Source organism: Salmo salar, chromosome ssa22 (assembly GCF_905237065.1).
Source record: "Salmo salar chromosome ssa22, Ssal_v3.1, whole genome shotgun sequence".
Lineage (NCBI taxonomy): Eukaryota > Metazoa > Chordata > Actinopteri > Salmoniformes > Salmonidae > Salmo > Salmo salar.
The window spans coordinates 56507392-56526273 of record NC_059463.1 but is presented as its reverse complement, the minus strand read 5'-3'; the positions used below and the strand labels follow the sequence as shown (position 1 = coordinate 56526273).

Sequence of the window (18882 nt, the reverse complement as noted above, 5' to 3'; positions counted from 1 at the left end):
CAATATTCTAAGTAGATAGCCCGGCATCACAGGGCTAGCTATTTAGACACCCTGCAAGTTTAGCCTTCACCAACCTCCGATTTACTATTAGAAAAGTTTGATTACTTTTGGTGTTCTTCGTCAGAATGCACTCCCAGGACTTCTACTTCAATAACAAATGTTGGTTTGGTCCCAAATAATCCATAGTTATATCCAAACAGTGGCGTTTTGTTCGTATGCGTTCAAGACACTATCCGAAAAGAAGGGTGACGAGCACGACGCATTTCGTGACCAGAAAATTCTAAATATTCCATTACCGTACTTCGAAGCATGTCAACCACTGTTTACAATCAATTTTTATGCCATTTTTATCGTAAAAAGCGATAATATTCCGACCGGGAATCTGCATTTAGCTAAAAAGACGAATGAAAATAAAGCACGGGGTCGACTCGTGCACGCGCCTAAGCCCATTGTCCTCTGATCGGCCACTTGCCAAAAGCGCAAATGTGTTTCAGCCTGGGGCTGCCTCGATATCATTCAGCTTTTTCCCGGGCTCTGAGAGCCTATGGGAGCCGTAGGAAGTGTCACGTTACAGAAAAGATCCTCAGTCTTCAATAAACAGAGACAAGAAGAACAAGATCTTGTCAGAGAGGGCACTTCCTGTAAAAAATTCTTCTCAGGTTTTTGCCTGCCATATGAGTTCTGTTATACTCACAGACACCATTCAAACAGTTTTAGAAACTTTAGGGTGTTTCCTATCCAAAGCCAATAATTATATGCATTAAATCGGGTACGTTTTTTTATCCGGCCGTGTCAATACTGCCCCCTACCCCCAACAGGTTAACAAACAGATCACCGACCGTTTCGAATCCCACCGTAATTTCTCCGCTATGCAATCTGGTTTCCGAGCTGGTCGTGGGTGTACCTCAGCCACGCTCAAGGTCCTAAAATATATCATAACCGCCATCGATTAGAGACAATACTGTGCAGCTGTATTCATCGACCTGGCCAAGGCTTTCGACTCTGTCAATCACCACATTCTTATCGGCAGACTCAACAACCTTGGTTTCTCAATTGACTGCCTAGCCTGGTTCACCAACTTCTTCTCAGACAGAGTTCAGTGGGTCAAATCGGAGGGCCTGTTGTCCGGACCTCTGGCAGTCTCTATGGGGGTGCCACAGGGTTCAATTCTCGGGCCGACTCTTTTCTCTGTATACATCAATGATGTTGCTCTTGCTGCTGGTGTTTCTCTGATCCACCTCTACGCAGATGACACCATTTTGTATACTTCTGGCCCTTCTTTGGACACTGTGTTAACTAACCTCCAGACGAGCTTCAATGCCATACAACTCTCCTTCCGTGGCCTCCAACTGCTCTTAAATGCAAGTAAAACTAAGTTTATGCTCTTCAACCGATCGCTGCCCACACCTGCCCGCCGGTACAGCATCACTACTATGGACGGTTCTGAATTAGAATATGTGGACAACTACAAATACCTAGGTGTCTGGTTAGACTGTGAACTCTCCTTCCAGACTCACATTAAGCCTCTCCAATGCAAAATTAAACCTAGAATCGGCTTCCTATTTCGCAACAAAGCATCCTTCACTCATGCTGCCAAACATACCCACGTAAAACTGACAATCCTACCTATCCTTGAAATCGGCGATGTCATTTACAAAATAGCCTCCAACACTCTACTCAACAAATTTATTGCAGTCTATCGCAGTGCCATCCGTTTTGTCACCAAAGCCCCATATACTAACCACCACTGCGACCTGCATGCTCTCGTAGGCTGGCCCTCGCTTCATATTCGTCGCCAAACCAGGTCATCTATAAGTCTTTGCTAGGTAAAGTGCCACCTTATCTCAGCTCACTGGTCACCATAGCAGCACCCACCCGTAGCACGAGCTCCAGCAGGTATATCTCACTGGTCACCCCCAAGGCCAATTCCTCCTTTGGCTAACTTTCCTTCCAGTTCTCTGCTGCCAATGACTGGAAGGAACTGCAAAAATGACTGAAGCTGGAGACTCATATCTCCCTCACTAACGTTAAGCATCAGCTGTCAGAGCAGCTCACAGATCACTGCACCTGTACGTAGCCCATCTGTAAATAGCCCATCCAACTACCTCATCCCCCATACTGTAATTTATTTTATTTATTTTGCTCCTTTGCACCCCAGTATCTCTACTTGCACACTCATCTTATGCACATCTATTACTCTAGTGTTTATTTGCTGTACAGTAATTATTTAGCCACTATGGCCTATTTATTGCCTTACCTCCCTTATTCTACCTCGTTTGAACATGCAGTATATTGTATTATTGACTGCATGGTTGTTTATTCCATGTTTAACTCTGTGTTGTTGTTTGTGTCGCACTGCTTTGCTTTATCTTGGCCAGGTCGCAGTTGTAAATGAGAACTTGTTCTCAACTGGCCTACCTGGTTAAGTAACGGTGAAATAAAAAATGTAAAAAATGTAAAAAGTGATGAGATTGGAGGGCACTATGGTGTTGAAGGCTAAACCAATCACTGTTACATTGAACTGGTGTTATGAGAATTTTGTTCCCGATGTACATAAACTGAACTTCAATTAAACTACTCAGTCTGCACTCAGAGCACTCAGAGTTTGTAAGATTCTGGTTCAATGACACAGACGGAGGCCCAGCCTACAATAGTCAACAATGTTTATTCATGAGGGCTCTGAATATCATACAATGTACACAGCCTTTTATACCTAACCTTTGGTCATACCATATGTCATACCCCTTACAAATGCCCCTCCTCTTCTTTAACACTGTCAAAGCTTATTTACAAGTCTTCTCCATCACATACATTGCTTATCATATCCTGCCCCATGTTACATAATCTACTGCAAGCCTAAAGGTTGGGAGACCTTCTTCCTGTTATCAGTTTCACAGTGGTCACAAGTTGTCTGCTGTCTGTTAACCTGTTCAGGTATAGGGGGCAGTATTTTCCCTTTTGGATGAAAAGCGTGCCCAGAGTAAACTGCCTAATACTCGGGCCCAGAGTCAAATATTTGCATATCATTAGTAGATTTGGATAGAAAACACTTTAAAGTTTGTAAAACTTTTTGAATGATGTCTTTGAATATAACAGAACTCATATGGCAGGCAAAAACCTAAGAGGTATCCAACCAGGAAGTGGGAACTCTGAGGCTTGTAGTCTTTTGAAATGATTGTCTATCCAAACTACAGTGTCTGTGATGTCATATTGCACTTCCTAAGGCTTCCACTAGATGTCAACAGTCATTAGAACCTTGTTTGAGGCTTCTACTATGCAATTTGATTGAATAACAACCGGAACAATAAGTGGTCTGGCTGGGGTCGCTTACTTACCTCATGCGCGGTCACGCAGGGCTAGCCATTTTTATTTTTCTTCTGTAATGAATACGCTAATGTCCGGTTGGAATATTATCAAAGTTTTATGTTAAAAACACCCTAAAGATTGATTGTGAACATCAAATCAAATCAAATTTTCAAATCAAATCAAAATCAAATCAAATTTATTTTTATATAGCCCTTCGTACATCAGCTGATATTCTCAAAGTGCTGTACAGAAACCCAGCCTAAAACCCCAAACAGCAAGCAAAGCATGTGAAAGAAGCACGGTGGCTAGGAAAAACTCCCTAGGAAAAACTCCCTAGAAAGGCCAAAAACCTAGGAAGAAACCTAGAGAGGAACCAGGCTATGAGGGGTGGCCAGTCCTCTTCTGGCTGTGCAGGGTGGATATTATAACAGAACATGGTCAAAATGTTAAAATGTTAAAATGTTCATAAATGACCAGCATGGTGAAATAATAATAATCATAGTAGTTGTCGAGGGTGCAACAAGCACGTCCGGTGAACAGGTCAGGGTTCCATAGCCGCAGCCAGAACAGTTGAAACTGGAGCAGCAGCACGGCCAGGTGGACTGGGGACAGCAAGGAGTCATCATACCAGGTAGTCCTGAGGCATGGTCCTAGGGCTCAGGTCCTCCGAGAGAAAGACAGAAAGAGAGAAAGAGAGAATTAGAGAGAGCATATTTAAATACACACAGGACACCGGATAAGACAAGAGAAATACTCCAGATGTAACAGACTGACCCTAGCCCCCGACACATAAACTACTGCAGCATAAATACTGGAGGCTGAGACAGGAGGGATCAGAAGACACTGTGGCCCCATCCGATGATACCCCCGGACAGGGCCAAACAGGCAGGATATAACCCCACCCACTTTGCCAAAGCACAGCCCCCACACCACTAGAGGGATGTCTCCAACCACCAACTTACCGTCCTAAGACAAGGCCGAGTATAGCCCACAACGATCTCCGCCATGGCGCCAACCCAGACAGGAAGACCACGTCAGTGACTCAACCCACTCAAGTGACGCACCCCTCCCATGGACGGCATGGAAGAACACCAGTAGGCCAGTGACTCAGCCTCTGTAAAAGGGTTAGAGGCAGAGAATCCCAGTGGAAAGAGGGGAACCGGCAAGGCAGAGACAGCAAGGGCGGTTCGTTGCTCCAGCCTTTCCGTTCACCTTCACACTCCTGGGCCAGACTATACTTAATCATAGGACCTACTGAAGAGATAAGTCTTCAGTAAAGACTTATAGGTTGAGACTGAGTCTGCGTCTCTCACATTGGTAGGCAGACCATTCCATAAAAATGGAGCTCTATAGGAGAAAGCCCTACCTCCAGCCGTTTGCTTAGAAATTCTAGGGACAATTAGGAGGCCTGCGTCTTGTGACCGTAGCGTACGTGTAGGTATGTACGGCAGGACCAAATCGGAAAGATAGGTAGGAGCAAGCCCATGTAATGCTTTGTAGGTTAGCAGTAAAACCTTGAAATCAGCCCTTGCCTTAACAGGAAGCCAGTGTAGGGAGGCTAACACTGGAGTAATATGATCAAATTTTTTGGTTCTAGTCAGGATTCTAGCAGCCGTATTTAGCACTAACTGAAGTTTATTTAGTGCTTTATCCGGGTAGCCGGAAAGTAGAGCATTGCAGTAGTCCAGCCTAGAAGTAACAAAAGCATGGATTAATTTTTCTGCGTCATTTTTGGACAGAAAATTTCTGATTTTTGCAATGTTACGTAGATGGAAAAAAGCTGTCCTTGAAACAGTCTTGATATGTTCTTCAAAAGAGAGATCAGGGTCCAGAGTAACGCCGAGGTCCTTCACAGTTTTATTTGAGACGACTGTACAACCATCCAGATTAATTGTCAGATTCAACAGAAGATCTCTTTGTTTCTTGGGACCTAGAACAAGCATCTCTGTTTTGTCCGAGTTTAAAAGTAGAAAGTTTGCAGCCATCCACTTCTTTATGTCTGAAACACAGGCTTCTAGCGAGGGCAATTTTGGGGCTTCACCATGTTTCATTGAAATGTACAGCTGTGTGTCGTCCGCATAGCAGTGAAATTTAACATTATGTTTTCGAATGACATCCCCAAGAGGTAAAATATATAGTGAAAACAATAGTGGTCCTAAAACGGAACCTTGAGGAACACCGAAATTTACAATTGATTTGTCAGAGGACAAACCATTCACAGAGACAAACTGATATCTTTCCGACAGATAAGATCTAAACCAGGCCAGAACTTGTCCATGTAGACCAATTTGGGTTTCCAATCTCTCCAAAAGAATGTGGTGATCGATGGTATCAAAAGCGGCACTAAGATCTAGGAGCACGAGGACAGATGCAGAGCCTCGGTCTGACGTCATTAAAAGGTCATTTACCACCTTCACAAGTGCAGTCTCAGTGCTATGATGGGGTCTAAAACCAGACTGAAGCGTTTCGTATACATTGTTTGTCTTCAGGAAGGCAGTCAGTTGCTGTGCAACAGCTTTTTCTAAAATTTTGGAGAGGAATGGAAGATTCGATATAGGCCGATAGTTTTTTATAATTTCTGGATCAAGATTCGGCTTTTTCAAGAGAGGCTTTATTACTGCCACTTTTAGTGAGCTTGGTACACATCCGGTGGATAGAGAGCCGTTTATTATGTTCAACATAGGAGGGCCAAGCACAGGAAGCAGCTCTTTCAGTAGTTTAGTTGGAATAGGGTCCAGTATGCAGCTTGAGGGTTTGGAGGCCATGATTATTTTCATCATTGCGTCAAGAGATATAGTACTAAAACACTTTAGTATCTCCCTTGATCCTAGGTCCTGGCAGAGTTGTGCAGACTCAGGACAATGGAGCTTTGGAGGAATACCCAGATTTAAAGAGGAGTCTGTAATTTGCTTTCTAATGATCATGATCTTTTCCTCAAAGAAGTTCATAAATTTATTACTGCTGAAGTGAAAGCCATCCTCCATTTGCGAAGGCTGCTTTTTAGTTAGCTTTGCGACAGTATCAAAAGAAATTTCGGATTGTTCTTATTTTCCTCAATTAAGTTGGAAAAATAGGATGATCGAGCAGCAGTAAGGGCTCTTCGATACTGCACGGTACTGTCTTTCCAAGCTAGTCGGAAGACTTCCAGTTTGGTGTGGCGCCATTTCCGTTCCAATTTTCTGGAAGCTTGCTTCAGAGCTCGTGTATTTTCTGTATACCAGGGAGCTAGTTTCTTATGACAGATGTTTTTAGTTTTTAGGGGTGCAACTGCATCTAGGGTATTGCGCAAGGTTAAATTGAGTTCCTCGGTTAGGTGGCTAACTGATTTTTGTCCTCTGACGTCCTTGGGTAGGCAGAGGCAGTCTGGAAGGGCATCAAGGAATCTTTGGGTTGTCTGAGAATTTATAGCACGACTTTTAATGCTCCTTGGTTGGGGTCTGAGCAGATTATTTGTTGCAATTGCAAACGTAATAAAATGGTGGTCCGATAGTCCAGGATTATGAGGAAAAACATTTAGATCCACAACATTTATTCCATGGGACAAAACTAGGTCCAGAGTATGACTGTGGCAGTGAGTAGGTCCAGAGACATGTTGGACAAAACCCACTGAGTCGATGATGGCTCCGAAAGCCTTTTGGAGTGGGTCTGTGGACTTTTCCATGTGAATGTTAAAGTCAACAAAAATTAGAATATTATCTGCTATGACTACAAGATCCGATAGGAATTCAGGGAACTCAGTGAGGAACACTGCATATGGCCCAGGAGGCCTATAAACAGCAGCTATAAAAAGTGAGTGAGTAGGCTGCATAGATTTCATGACTAGAAGCTCAAAAGACGAAAACGTCATTGTTGTTTTTTTTTTTGTAAATTGAAATTTGCTATCGTAAATGTTAGCAACACCTCCGCCTTTGCCGGATGCACGGGGGTATGGTCACTAATGTAACCTGGGGGTGAGGCCTCATTTAACACAGTAAATTCATCAGGCTTAAGCCATGTTTCAGTCAGGCCAATCACATCAAGATTATTATCAGTGATTAGTTCATTGACTATAACTGCCTTGGAAGTGAGGGATCTAACATTAAGTAACCCAATTTTGAGATGTGAGGTATCACAATCTCTTTCAATAATGGCAGGAATGGAGGAGGTCTTTATACTAGTGAGATTACTAAAGCGAACACCGCCATTTTTAATTTTGCCCAACCTAGATCGAGGCACAGACACGGTCTCAATGGGGAAAGCTGAGCTGACTACGCTGACTGTGCTAGTGGCAGACTCCACTAAGCTGGCAGGCTGGCTAACAGCCTGCTGCCTGGCCTGCACCCTATTTCATTGTGGAGCTAGAGGAGTTAGAGCCCTGTCTATGTTCGTAGATAAGATGAGAGCACCCCTCCAGCTAGGATGGAGTCCGTCACTCCTCAACAGGCCAGGCTTGGTTTGTAGAAACATGGTTTGACATGTTTCTACAAACGCTAAGGGAACTTTATAACTTTTCGACTATGATGGATGTACGCGCATCATGCCTTTTGGAATAGTGATCTGGACGCACGAACAAAATTGATTTATTTGGACATAAATGATGGACTTTATCGAACAAATGAACATTTCTTGTGGAAGTGGGAGTCCTTCCGGGTGCATTCCGGCAAAGATCAGCAAAAGTAAGAAAATATTTATAACAGTATTTTAGAGTTTTGACGACGCCGTGGCTTGACGGCTAACTGTATAGCTTGCATTGATGGCCGAGCTCTGTACTCAGAATATTGACCAATGTGCTTTCTCCGTAAAGCCTTTTTGAAATCGGACAATGTGGTTGGATTAAGGAGAGGGTTATCTTTCAAATGGTATAAAATAGTTGTTTTGAATTTGGCGCCCTGATATTTCACTGGCTGTTGAATAGTGTGAACTGTGGGTGGGACGGTAGCGTACCACGCAGCCCCGAGAAGTTAACAGTTCCCCTTTTCCTTGAATGTCTTACTTCCATTGCCAAATAGTAAAGTCTTAGCTTGTCCTATGCACACACATTTATAGAATTAGTCTTCTAATCATTCAGTTATACATTTTAGGAGTGAATCATTTAGTCAAAACCTTAATCATATAAATTCTATTAACCTGTCTGGGCTAGGGGGCAGTATTGTCACGGCCGGATAAAAAACGTACCCGATTTAAACTGGTTACTACTCTTTCCCAGAAACGATAATATGCATATTATTAGTAGATTTGGATAGAAAACACTCTGAAGTTTATAAAACTGTTTGAATGGTGTCTGTGAGTATAACAGAACTCATATGGCAAATCTGCAACACTCAAAGGTTTTAAGACTGATCGTGGCCCGTGTGATTCTTCCTTAACGAAGAAGCCCCACCTAGATGGCTACTTTAAAATGTTGAAAGCCCTCAATGCTAATGTTAATGTCAAAATTGATTTTATCCATCTAGAGTCCTCTATCTAACTCCATGAGATGAGACTGAACCAATAGCCAGGAATAGACCAGCAAACGCTGGCCCCTAATTGCAATGAGGTGTACCTGGAGACAAATAGATACACCTGGGTTAATTAAGACATGTCACATAACATAAATACCAGGTGTATTGGGTCTACTTAGCATCAGTTGCATTTTCTCTGTTACTGCCACTCCTGTACCCGGCATCATGCGCATGTTCAGACTGACGGTGGTCACATGTGCGTATACAAAATCTGTATCTGATGCAGATTAGAATTTAAATATATATGACCAAATGTTTGTATTTGAGAGTAATGGAATTATGTGTCATGTATGACTTGCGGGACATTACATTTATATTGTTCAAAACAAAGTTGTCTAACAAACTGCCACATTGCATGCATGGAATAAGAGACCAAATTCTGAACTTGATGACTACAGTACACTTAGTATAACTCAAATGCTGGAGTATAGAGTCAAATGCTAAATTCTAGCTTCATGGTCCAAGTGCATATGATGTGGAATGTTGCTGAATTAGCTGTGTGATGTTTCAGTGCTGGCTGCAGCTTGCTGTACACTAACAGATGGAGGTACTGTATGTAATAATGATGATACTACTTAACCAAGCTAATGTGAGTGGTGTGTAATTCCTGTTTATTTGTCCTGGCAGCTATCAGCATCACGTGTTAACCTGTTAGGGCTAGGGGGCAGTATTTGCACGGCTGGATAAAAAAATTTACCCGATTTAATCTGGTTACTAATCCTACCCAGTAACTAGAATATGCATATACTTATTATATATGGATAGAAAACACCCTAAAGTTTCTAAAACTGTTTGAATGGTGTCTGTGAGTATAACAGAACTCATTTGGCAGGCAAAACCCTGAGACAGATTCTGACAGGAAGTGGATATCTGATGTGTTGTATTACCTTTAAACCTATGCCATTGAAAAACACGGGGCTGAGGAATATTTTGGCACTTCCTATTGCTTCCACTAGATGTCACCAGCCTTTACAAAGTGTTTTGAGTCTTCTGGAGGAAGATCTGACCGAACAAGAGCCATGGAACGATGATGGCCCATTAGACACCTGGCGCGCGAGTTCATGTTGGGTACCCTCGTTCCAATATGTTATAAAAGAGAATGCATTCGTCCACCTTGAATATTATTCATGTTCTGGTTAAAAAAGGCCCTAATGATTTATGCTATACAACGTTTGACATGTTTGAACGAACGTAAATATATTTTTTCCCCTCGTTCATGAAGTGAAGTCCGGCGGGCTTAGATCATGTGCTAACAAGACGGAGATTTTTGGACATAAATGATGAGCTTTTTTGAACAAAACTACATTCGTTATGGACCTGTGATATCTGGAAGTGACATCTGATGAAGAGAATCAAAGGTAATGGATTATTTACATAGTATTTTCGATTTTAGATCTCCCAACATGGCGGCTAGTCTGTATCGCAACGCGTATTTTTCTGGGCGCAGTGCTCAGATTATTGCAAAGTGTGATTTCCCAGTAAGGTTATTTTTAAATCTGGCAAGTTGATTGCGTTCAAGAGATGTAAATCTATAATTCTTTAAATGACAATATAATATTTTACCAATGTTTTCTCATTTTAATTATTTAATTTGTGGTGCTGACTTGAATGCCGGTTATTGGAGGGAAATGATTTCCTGAACATCAACGCCACAGTAAAACGCTGTTTTTGGATATAAATATGAACTTGATAGAACTAAAAATGCATGCATTGTCTAACACAATGTCCTAGGAGTGTCATCTGTTGGAGATTGTAAAAGGTTAGTGCATAATTTTAGCTGATTTTATGGTTTTGGTGACGCCTGTCTTTGAATTGGCACAACATTACACACAACTCTTGTAAATGTACTGTCCTAACATACTCTAAATTTATGCTTTCGCCGTAAAACCTTTTTGAAATCGTAAAACATGGTTAGATTAAGGAGATGTTTATCTTTCAAAGGGTGTAAAATAGTTGTATGTTTAAAAAATTTGAATTTTGACATTTATTTGGATTCAAATTTGCCGCTCTTGAAATGCACCTGCTGTTGCTGGAGTGCACCACGGGTGGGACGCTTGCGTCCCACCTAGCCCATAGAGGTTAAGGCTCTGATGCTTTACTGCAATGTGGTAAGCTAGTCACCGACCACCTATGATATTTTCTACTGTAGATTAGCGTCACTGGCCCACACCAGTCTTCGCTCTCCTTCGTCCCTCACCTTTCTCCTTTTCTTGATCTTTTCCCCCCATCTACCTCAGATGGAGGTCAGATTCAAATCAAGCGTGCCAACTATGGTCGTCGTAAACACGATGTGTGTTCCATTGGGCGCCCTTATAACCAACTCACCGACACCAACTACCTCAGCCAATCCTCCACCAGCAAGATGGCAGGAAGGTACTAGAACCTGTGGTGTTTACCTGTAGGAACTCCTGGCTGTAGTGGTAACAACCACCAGCAAGATGGTAAAAAGATACTAGAACCTGAAGTGTTTACCTGTGGGAACTCATGACCTCTACCTGTCTTTGACACAAACAGGTGCGGTGGGAAGAGCCAGTGTGTTGTCCCGGCATCCAATTTTGTTTTTGGAGACCCCTGTGTTGGGACTTACAAGTACCTGGACACCAAATACTCCTGTGTCCAACAGCACGAAACAAGTCAGTCTCTGAATGTGTGCTAATAATAGTTAGTGGTGGGCACCAATAGCCATAATTTAATTCAATGTAATATCGGTATGACTGTGGCATGTTGGGATATTGTTTAATACTCCTAGCCATTTTACTCTTTTGTAAAAGAGTGCACTCTGCTGATTGCTAGAAAAGGAATAGAATGGGTTGGTTCCCCTAGGGTACCAGCTTGCTAACTTTGTTTTAATAAATGCTGCCTTATGGCCACAACATGTTTCATACATGCATTTGTTTCTCCAAGTGTATACCACCCTCACCTGCTAACGAACACTAGCTGGCACACAAGCTGTGGTTATGGAACAATGTAGCCGGCAACAACTTTAGTTATCGTAGCCTGTAGGGAGGTCGGAGACCAGGCAGTGTGGTGCCAAGACGGACAAAGGAACTGATCGTGGACTACAGGAAACGGAGGGCCAAGCCCCTCCCTACCAGGAGGCTAAAAATATTTATCAGCCCTCCGATCCTCAATTCTACAGCTGCACCATTGAGAACTTTTTGACTGGCTGCATCACCACTAGGTATGGCATCTGTCCGCAAGGTGCTACAGAGTAGTGCGTACATCACTGAGGCCGCGCTCCCTGCCATCAGGACCTCGACACGACGTGTGTCAGAAGGCCCTACATTGTCAATGCCTCAAGCCACCCAAGTCATACTGTCCTGTTGGTCCATGACAAATTGTACGGCTGCACCAAGTCTGGAACCAACAGGACCCTGAACGGCTTCTACTTCCCCCCCAAGCCATAAAACTGCTGAGTGACTACCCCTGACTATCTGCATTGACTTTTTTTTTTTTTTGCAATTACTTTTTTGACATCTGCTGCTGCTGTTCCTTGTTATATGTACATATCGAGCTCAAGTAGCCAGCAAGATCATTGAAGGAAAGTGGCTGAAGCTTACTTGATGCTTGTGCACACTTAATCTGGATTAACCTCTTGGGGCTAGGTGGGACGCTAGCGTGCCACCCGTGGTGCACTCCATCAACAGCAGGTGCATTTCAAGAGCGGCAAATTTGAATCCAAATAAATGTCAAAATTCACATTTTTCAAAAATACAACTATGTTACACCATTTGAAAGATAAACATCTCCTTAATCTAACCACGTTTTACGATTTCAAAAAGGTTTTACGGCGAAAGCATAAATTTAGAGTATGTTAGGACAGTACATTTACAAGAGTTGTGTGTAATGTTTTGTCAAGTCAAAGACAGGGTCACCAAAACCAGCTAAAATGATGCACTAACCTTTTACAATCTCCATCAGATGACACTCCTAGGACATTATGTTAGACAATGCATGCATTTTTAGTTCTATCAAGTTCATATTAATATCCAAAAACAGCGTTTTACTATGGCATTGATGTTGAGGAAATCGTTTCCCTCCAATAACCGGCAGTCAAGTCAGCGTCAGAAATTAAATAATTAAAATTAGAAAACATTGGTAAAATATTATATTGTCATTTAAAGAATTATAGATTTACATCTCTTGAACGCAATCAACTTGCCAGATTTAAAAATAACCTTACTGGGAAATCACACTTTGCAATAATCTGAGCACTGCGCCCAGAAAAATACGCGTTGCGATACAGACTAGACGTCATGTTGGGGAGATCTAAAATCGAAAATACTATGTAAATAATCCATTACCTTTGATTCTCTTCATCAGATGTCACTTCCAGGTATCACAGGTCCATAACGAATGTAGTTTTGTTCAAAAAAGCTCATCATTTATGTCCAAAAATCTCCGTCTCGTTAGCACATGATCTAAGCCAGCCGGACTTCTCGTCATGAACGAGGGGAAAAAATATGTTTCCGTTCGTTCAAACATGTCAAACGTTGTATAGCATAAATCATTAGGGCCTTTTTTAACCAGAACATGAATAATATTCAAGGTGGACGAATGCATACTCTTTTATAACGTATTGGAACGAGGGTACCCAACATGAACTAGCGCGCCAGGTGTCTAATGGGACATCACCGTTCCATGGCTCTTGTTCGGTCAGATCTCCCTCCAGAAGACTCAAAACACTTTGTAAAGGCTGGTGACATCTAGTGGAAGCAATAGGAAGTGCCAAAATATTCCTAAACCCCTGTGTTTTTCAATGGGATAGGTTTAAAGTCAATACAACACATCATATATAATAAGTATATGCATATTCTAGTTACTGGGTAGGATTAGTAACCAGATTAAATCGGGTACATTTTTTTTATCCAGATGTGCAAATGCTGCCCCCTAGACCCAACAGGTTAAGACTGAATATGTATCAGTGAACGGTAACTAGCTAGCGCTACTCCCACAGATTTGTAGGGTATACAGCTAATATGGCACAGCATAGAAATACAGATTTGGTGTAGCGGGTCGACTTTATTTTTCACCAGTCTAGGTCTAGCCTGTTTGCTTAATGTTAGCCATTTGAGTCCTGCTCATAAGGAAGTGGAACTACAAGGTAACGGTGGAAGATGACGCGCTTAACTTTTTATACTTTAGTACATGCCAACAAGTTTAAGATGACTTAAAAAATTCACCTGAAATCAACATTCCCTGTTAGTGCCCATCCCTAACACTTCACCAGGCTAATGTGTCTTAATTTGTCTGGCCAGTGTGGTGTAACTCCTGTGTTGTCCTTGCAGCATCATATGTGAAGGCTCTGATTCCCAACTACTATGTGGTAAGCTGGTTAGCACTATCGTACGGTATAATCATGTGGTGACGTATATTAGTCACTAGCCCACACAAACACCAAGATTTGGCCATCCTTTTCTTCTTTCTCTTAGATCGGGGTGAGATCCATATTCAGCGTGCCAACTATGGTCGTTGTCAACACGATGTGTGTTCCATTAGGCACCCACAGGAACAACTCAAAAACACCAACTGCCTCAGCCAATCTAGCACCAGCACAATGGCAGAAAGGTAGTGAAACCTTTAGTGTGCATTTACCTGTAGGCACTCATTGGCTGTGGTGTTAACCTCTACCTGTTGACACACAGGTGTGACGGAGAGCGCCAGTGTATCGTCAAGGTATCCAACTCCGTGTTCGGCGACCCCTGTGTTGGAACTTATAAGTACTTGGATGTGGCTTACACCTGTGACTGAATGTGAGTTTTATATATGTGCATGCACACATGACTGGGAACTAGAATGCTGACGGTTTGTCTTGCAGAATATCTTCCTGTGGAACCTGAATATGTACAAGGCTTCTGGGATATCTTCATCAGGTTGTGCTGTTTTCCTCCAACTGCCAAATCAACTTCAATGACCATTGTAAACCTGTCTATTTTGTGTGGAAGTGTTTCTGAACTGTGGTTGGTCTGAATTAAATGAAGTGTCAGAAAGACAAGACTGGTTGCCTCTTGTATATTACTAAATGTCACACCAATATTTCTGAACATGTGTCCTTTATTCTCGCCTTTCACCGGACTCATTTGTACCTGGCGCTAATGTGCCTTTGTCTTACTGTCTGTATTCTGTGCCCACCTTTAGGCAGTTGTTAAATGCTCTGGATGGTCAAACTATATTTAAATCAATTGTACCTGCCTCTCAAATCACTGACAAGTAGTACTTATGACATCAGCAGGCTTACTTGACCTAATCTGTATGCATCAACAGCTAATCTGGTGACAAAGCAGACCTGGACAGGTTATACAATGTGTAGACCCTACAAATGTACATCAGTAAGTGATTGGCTCAGATCATGAACCAAATGTTACCGTAACGTGTAAATTAATCTAGAGGCTGTTTCTTCTCTTAAACATACTTGCAGGGAAGCTGCCCAACTACATCACATTAGTCATCTAACAGCCTCTGATCCAGAGACACACACACACGCAAACAGGGTCAACGCCCTGCTAAAGGGCACATCGACAGATCTCCACAATGTCAAAAACGTAGTCCAACACAGTTCCAAGAGCAGCCCTTCAACCATCAGATTCCAGCCAGAGAATAAATAGAATTCCATTCCCTGCACCACAAACAAAACAACCATAAAAACATCCAGGACAATACAACAGCAAGGCCAATGTTTGAGTGCATGTATGGCACCATGTCCATCTTGGTGCATTTGAATGAGTGTATGCATTTGTACAAACACCTGCATGGCATCAGCCTCAACTATATCAACACAGCCCCTCAGTGTCAATGTATTTACCTTTTATATATAATTTAGATCTGTCATTCTATCCTTTGCCCAGCAACTCCTCCCACTTGTCTCCAATTCCACATCACAGTCCTCAGCTTCCCTTAGCCCATCCCGCCTGTCTCTGCTGGCAACCCTTCGGATTTCTATGCAGCATATCTTTCAACGATACAGTTTATCTAATTGAATAGACTCTAGACTGAGTTAAACTTTTACTATGAGCGTTGGTAATTGACTGACAAGATCTCAAGTATTTCTAGGGTCCATTTTAGATCTATGCTATGCATTTTCAGCCATTCCTGACAGGCTGCTTGAAGACAATACCAAAATAAAAGGTCAATTCTGTATCCTCACAAAATCTGCAGAACTTTGATGATTGTATGCCCCAAATATTCAGCATTTTGTTGGCAAGAAATCTTTAAAATGTTTGCTGAAAAGCACAAGTCTTGAATCAACTCGTACACCCCGTACCATGGAATCGGTAAATCAAAAATTTCTTCCCAACAATTTTGCAATCTGTATGGCATAGATGTCAACATCCTGGTCCTCAAATGAAACTGGTATACATTCCTATTTATGCTATTTTTTTTCCTCTGCAAGTTTTGGTCCTTTATATTGGACAGACAGACCAGTTCCCTACCTCCTCCTGCTGCCACCTGTCTCCGTTGTTGGGGTAATGTAATCAACTGGTTATAATCTTGGATTGAGCAGACCTTTCCATATAATTCTGATAACTCCATGAAAGACAATTCTACCATTCCAATTGACAATATCATTTAAAAACAAATAGCCTTTTCAAACTTTTTTCCCATAAATATTGGTCTTTTATAAACCGTCACATTTGAGTAGTGCCATAATATTTGTAATATTTGTTCTATCCTTTCAGGGGGATGAAATTGAAATTGTAGCCAGTTCTGCAATGCTTGTTTGAAAAAGAGAAATACTTTGAAAAAAGTATCATTTGAAATTAATCAAAATGAGACATGGAAATCTGTACACAGGCCAAAAAGTCTATTTTAGACATTGAATTAGCTTTTTTTAGTAATCTACTTGAGGAACATTTAGGGTTCAAGTAGAACTTTTGAATAAGTGAAGCTTTTAGAGAGAAGTTTAGTGCTTTTATATTTAATAATCTCAACACACCCAATTCATATTCATTATATAGCGAGCTAGGCCTGCATACCACCCTGCATCTTACTGCTGCTTTGCTTCTTAAGCTAAGCAGGATTGGTCCTGGTCAGTCCTTGGATGGGAGAACAGATGCTTCTCAAAGTGGTGTTGGAGGGCCAGTAGGAGGCACCCTTCTGTCTTGTCTAAAAAATATCCCATTGACCCAGGGCAGTAGGGTGCCGTCTTTTGGATGGGACGTTAAATGGGTGTCCTGACTCTCTGTGATCACTAACGATCCCATGGCACTGATCGCAAGAGTAGGGGTGTTAACCCCAGTGTCCTGGCTAAATTCCCAAATTGTCCTTCTTACCATCATGGCCACCTAATCATCGCTGGTGTACAATTAGCTACTTCATCTCCCCTCCTCTCCCCTGTAACTATTCCCCAGGTTGTTGCTGTAAATGAGAATGTGTTCTCAGTCAACTTACCTGGTTAAATAAAATAAACACATTCATAAATATAGATAGGCACACTGTATCTTGTCTGGTTTAGCGTCCCAAATTAAGATAAATATTTTTTGCTCATATGAATTGAAAAACAAATCATCAGGAGTATGCAGCGCCATATGAAAGTAAGTAAACTGTGATATGACTAAGGAGTTAATCAGGGCAAATTTTCTATAAATAGACAGGAATTGACCTCTCCATGGTTGCAGGATCTTGTCTGTTTTCTATTGAAATTAATTTTGTAGGGCTCATGTAATATTTTTTTATATGAATACCAAGTATGTCTACTTCACCATCAGCCAATTTTAAAGATAAACTGCATATTAATGTAAAAGTTGTATTTTTTTAAAGATCCAATACCTAACATTGTACACAGGTTTTAGTCCAGAGAGTCCAGAAAACGTATCTAGATCTTCAATGAGACATTGCAGGGATCTAGCTTGCGGACTTAATAAAAAACTTGAGTCATCGGCATACATGGACACCTTTGTTTTTAAACCTTGGATTTCTAATCCTCTAATGTTGTTATTTGATCTGATTTTAGTAGCTAGCATTTCGATGGCCATAATGAATAGATATGGTGACAGCGGACACCCTTGTTTAAGTCCTCTTGACGATTCAAAACTCTCTGAAAAGTAGCCGCTATTTACTATTTTACACCTATACAGTACTTTTACCCATTTTAAAAGAGAATCACCAAAATTGTAAAAATCCAGGCATTTTATGAACAAATTTGTAGTCCGTAATTTCCTGTAGACCCTGCCACATACGTCTCGTGTCTTGGCCGTTGAATTGCAACTCCATTTTCTCCCTATACCGACATTCTGCTTGTTTGATTGCCTTGCGGAGGGAATAACTACACTGTTTATATTCAGCTATATTCCCCGACCTCTTTCCATGGTTGAATGCGGTGGTTCGCGCATTCAGTTTTGCACGAGTTTTGCGATATATAAGTCAGGTGAACAAAAGGACTTGAGTTACTGTATGTTGATATTGTTACACCATGAGTCATTAATCATGAGGCATAAACCCCTACCCTTCCACTTACCAGAGAGATGTTTGATTCTGTCGGCGCGACGCATGAAGAAACCCGATGGTTGTATGGACTTTGATAACATATCCCGAGTGAGCCATGTTTCCGTGAATCAGAGAATGTTACAATCTCTGATGTCTCTCTGGAAGGCAACTCGTGCCCTAATGTTGTCCACAAATAACTGCATAATTTCCTAAGGACTTGAAGCGAGGCGACCATCTCTGTCTGCGCCATCTTGAGATCATTTAGCTTCCTCACAGATGACTTTCATTTTGTAATATATTATATTAGTTGGTTTTTGAATAAGTTCCTCTAAATCTTGTTTTTCCTCTAATTTATTTTGTATCTCTATAGTTTCGTTTTTATTGCTATCTACCTGTACTATTAGTGAATGTATTTCCCTTGTTAGTCTTCTCTTTAGCCAGAAACTGCTTTTTTCATTGTTGTTGAAAATTGAATTGAATGACCTCTGAAGGTACATGTAAAGGTATCCCAAACAATAAAGGGATTTACTGAACCTCTATTGTACTGGAAAAATTCAGTTAAATTATTGTCTTAGTTAAAAATAAATTGTCCTCCAGTGGACTTTGATTAAATACACAATATCCCCATCCACGTGGAAATTCTACAAGAGTTGTGAAAGCCAATTTAGATGAT

At 41.5% G+C, this 18882-nt stretch overlaps 2 long non-coding RNA genes across 3 annotated transcripts in view; both read left to right on the top strand.

Annotated features, from left to right (window-relative positions):
- The window catches only part of LOC123729701 (uncharacterized), a 51109-nt gene extending 36810 nt beyond the window's left edge, over nt 1-14299 (top strand). Inside the window, exons 3-4 of one of the 2 annotated variants that reach the window (XR_006761394.1) lie at nt 14075-14112; nt 14219-14256. This is a non-coding gene — a long non-coding RNA (uncharacterized lncRNA). Of the gene's footprint in view, nt 1-14074; nt 14113-14218 lie in introns of both variants that reach the window. The other variant, XR_006761395.1, reaches the window with a different exon arrangement.
- Nucleotides 8900-9434, top strand: LOC123729700 (uncharacterized). Its single transcript, XR_006761393.1, has 3 exons — nt 8900-8982; nt 9298-9333; nt 9414-9434. It is a non-coding gene; the product is annotated as an uncharacterized lncRNA (long non-coding RNA).
- Nucleotides 14300-18882: the final 4583 nt, after the last annotated feature.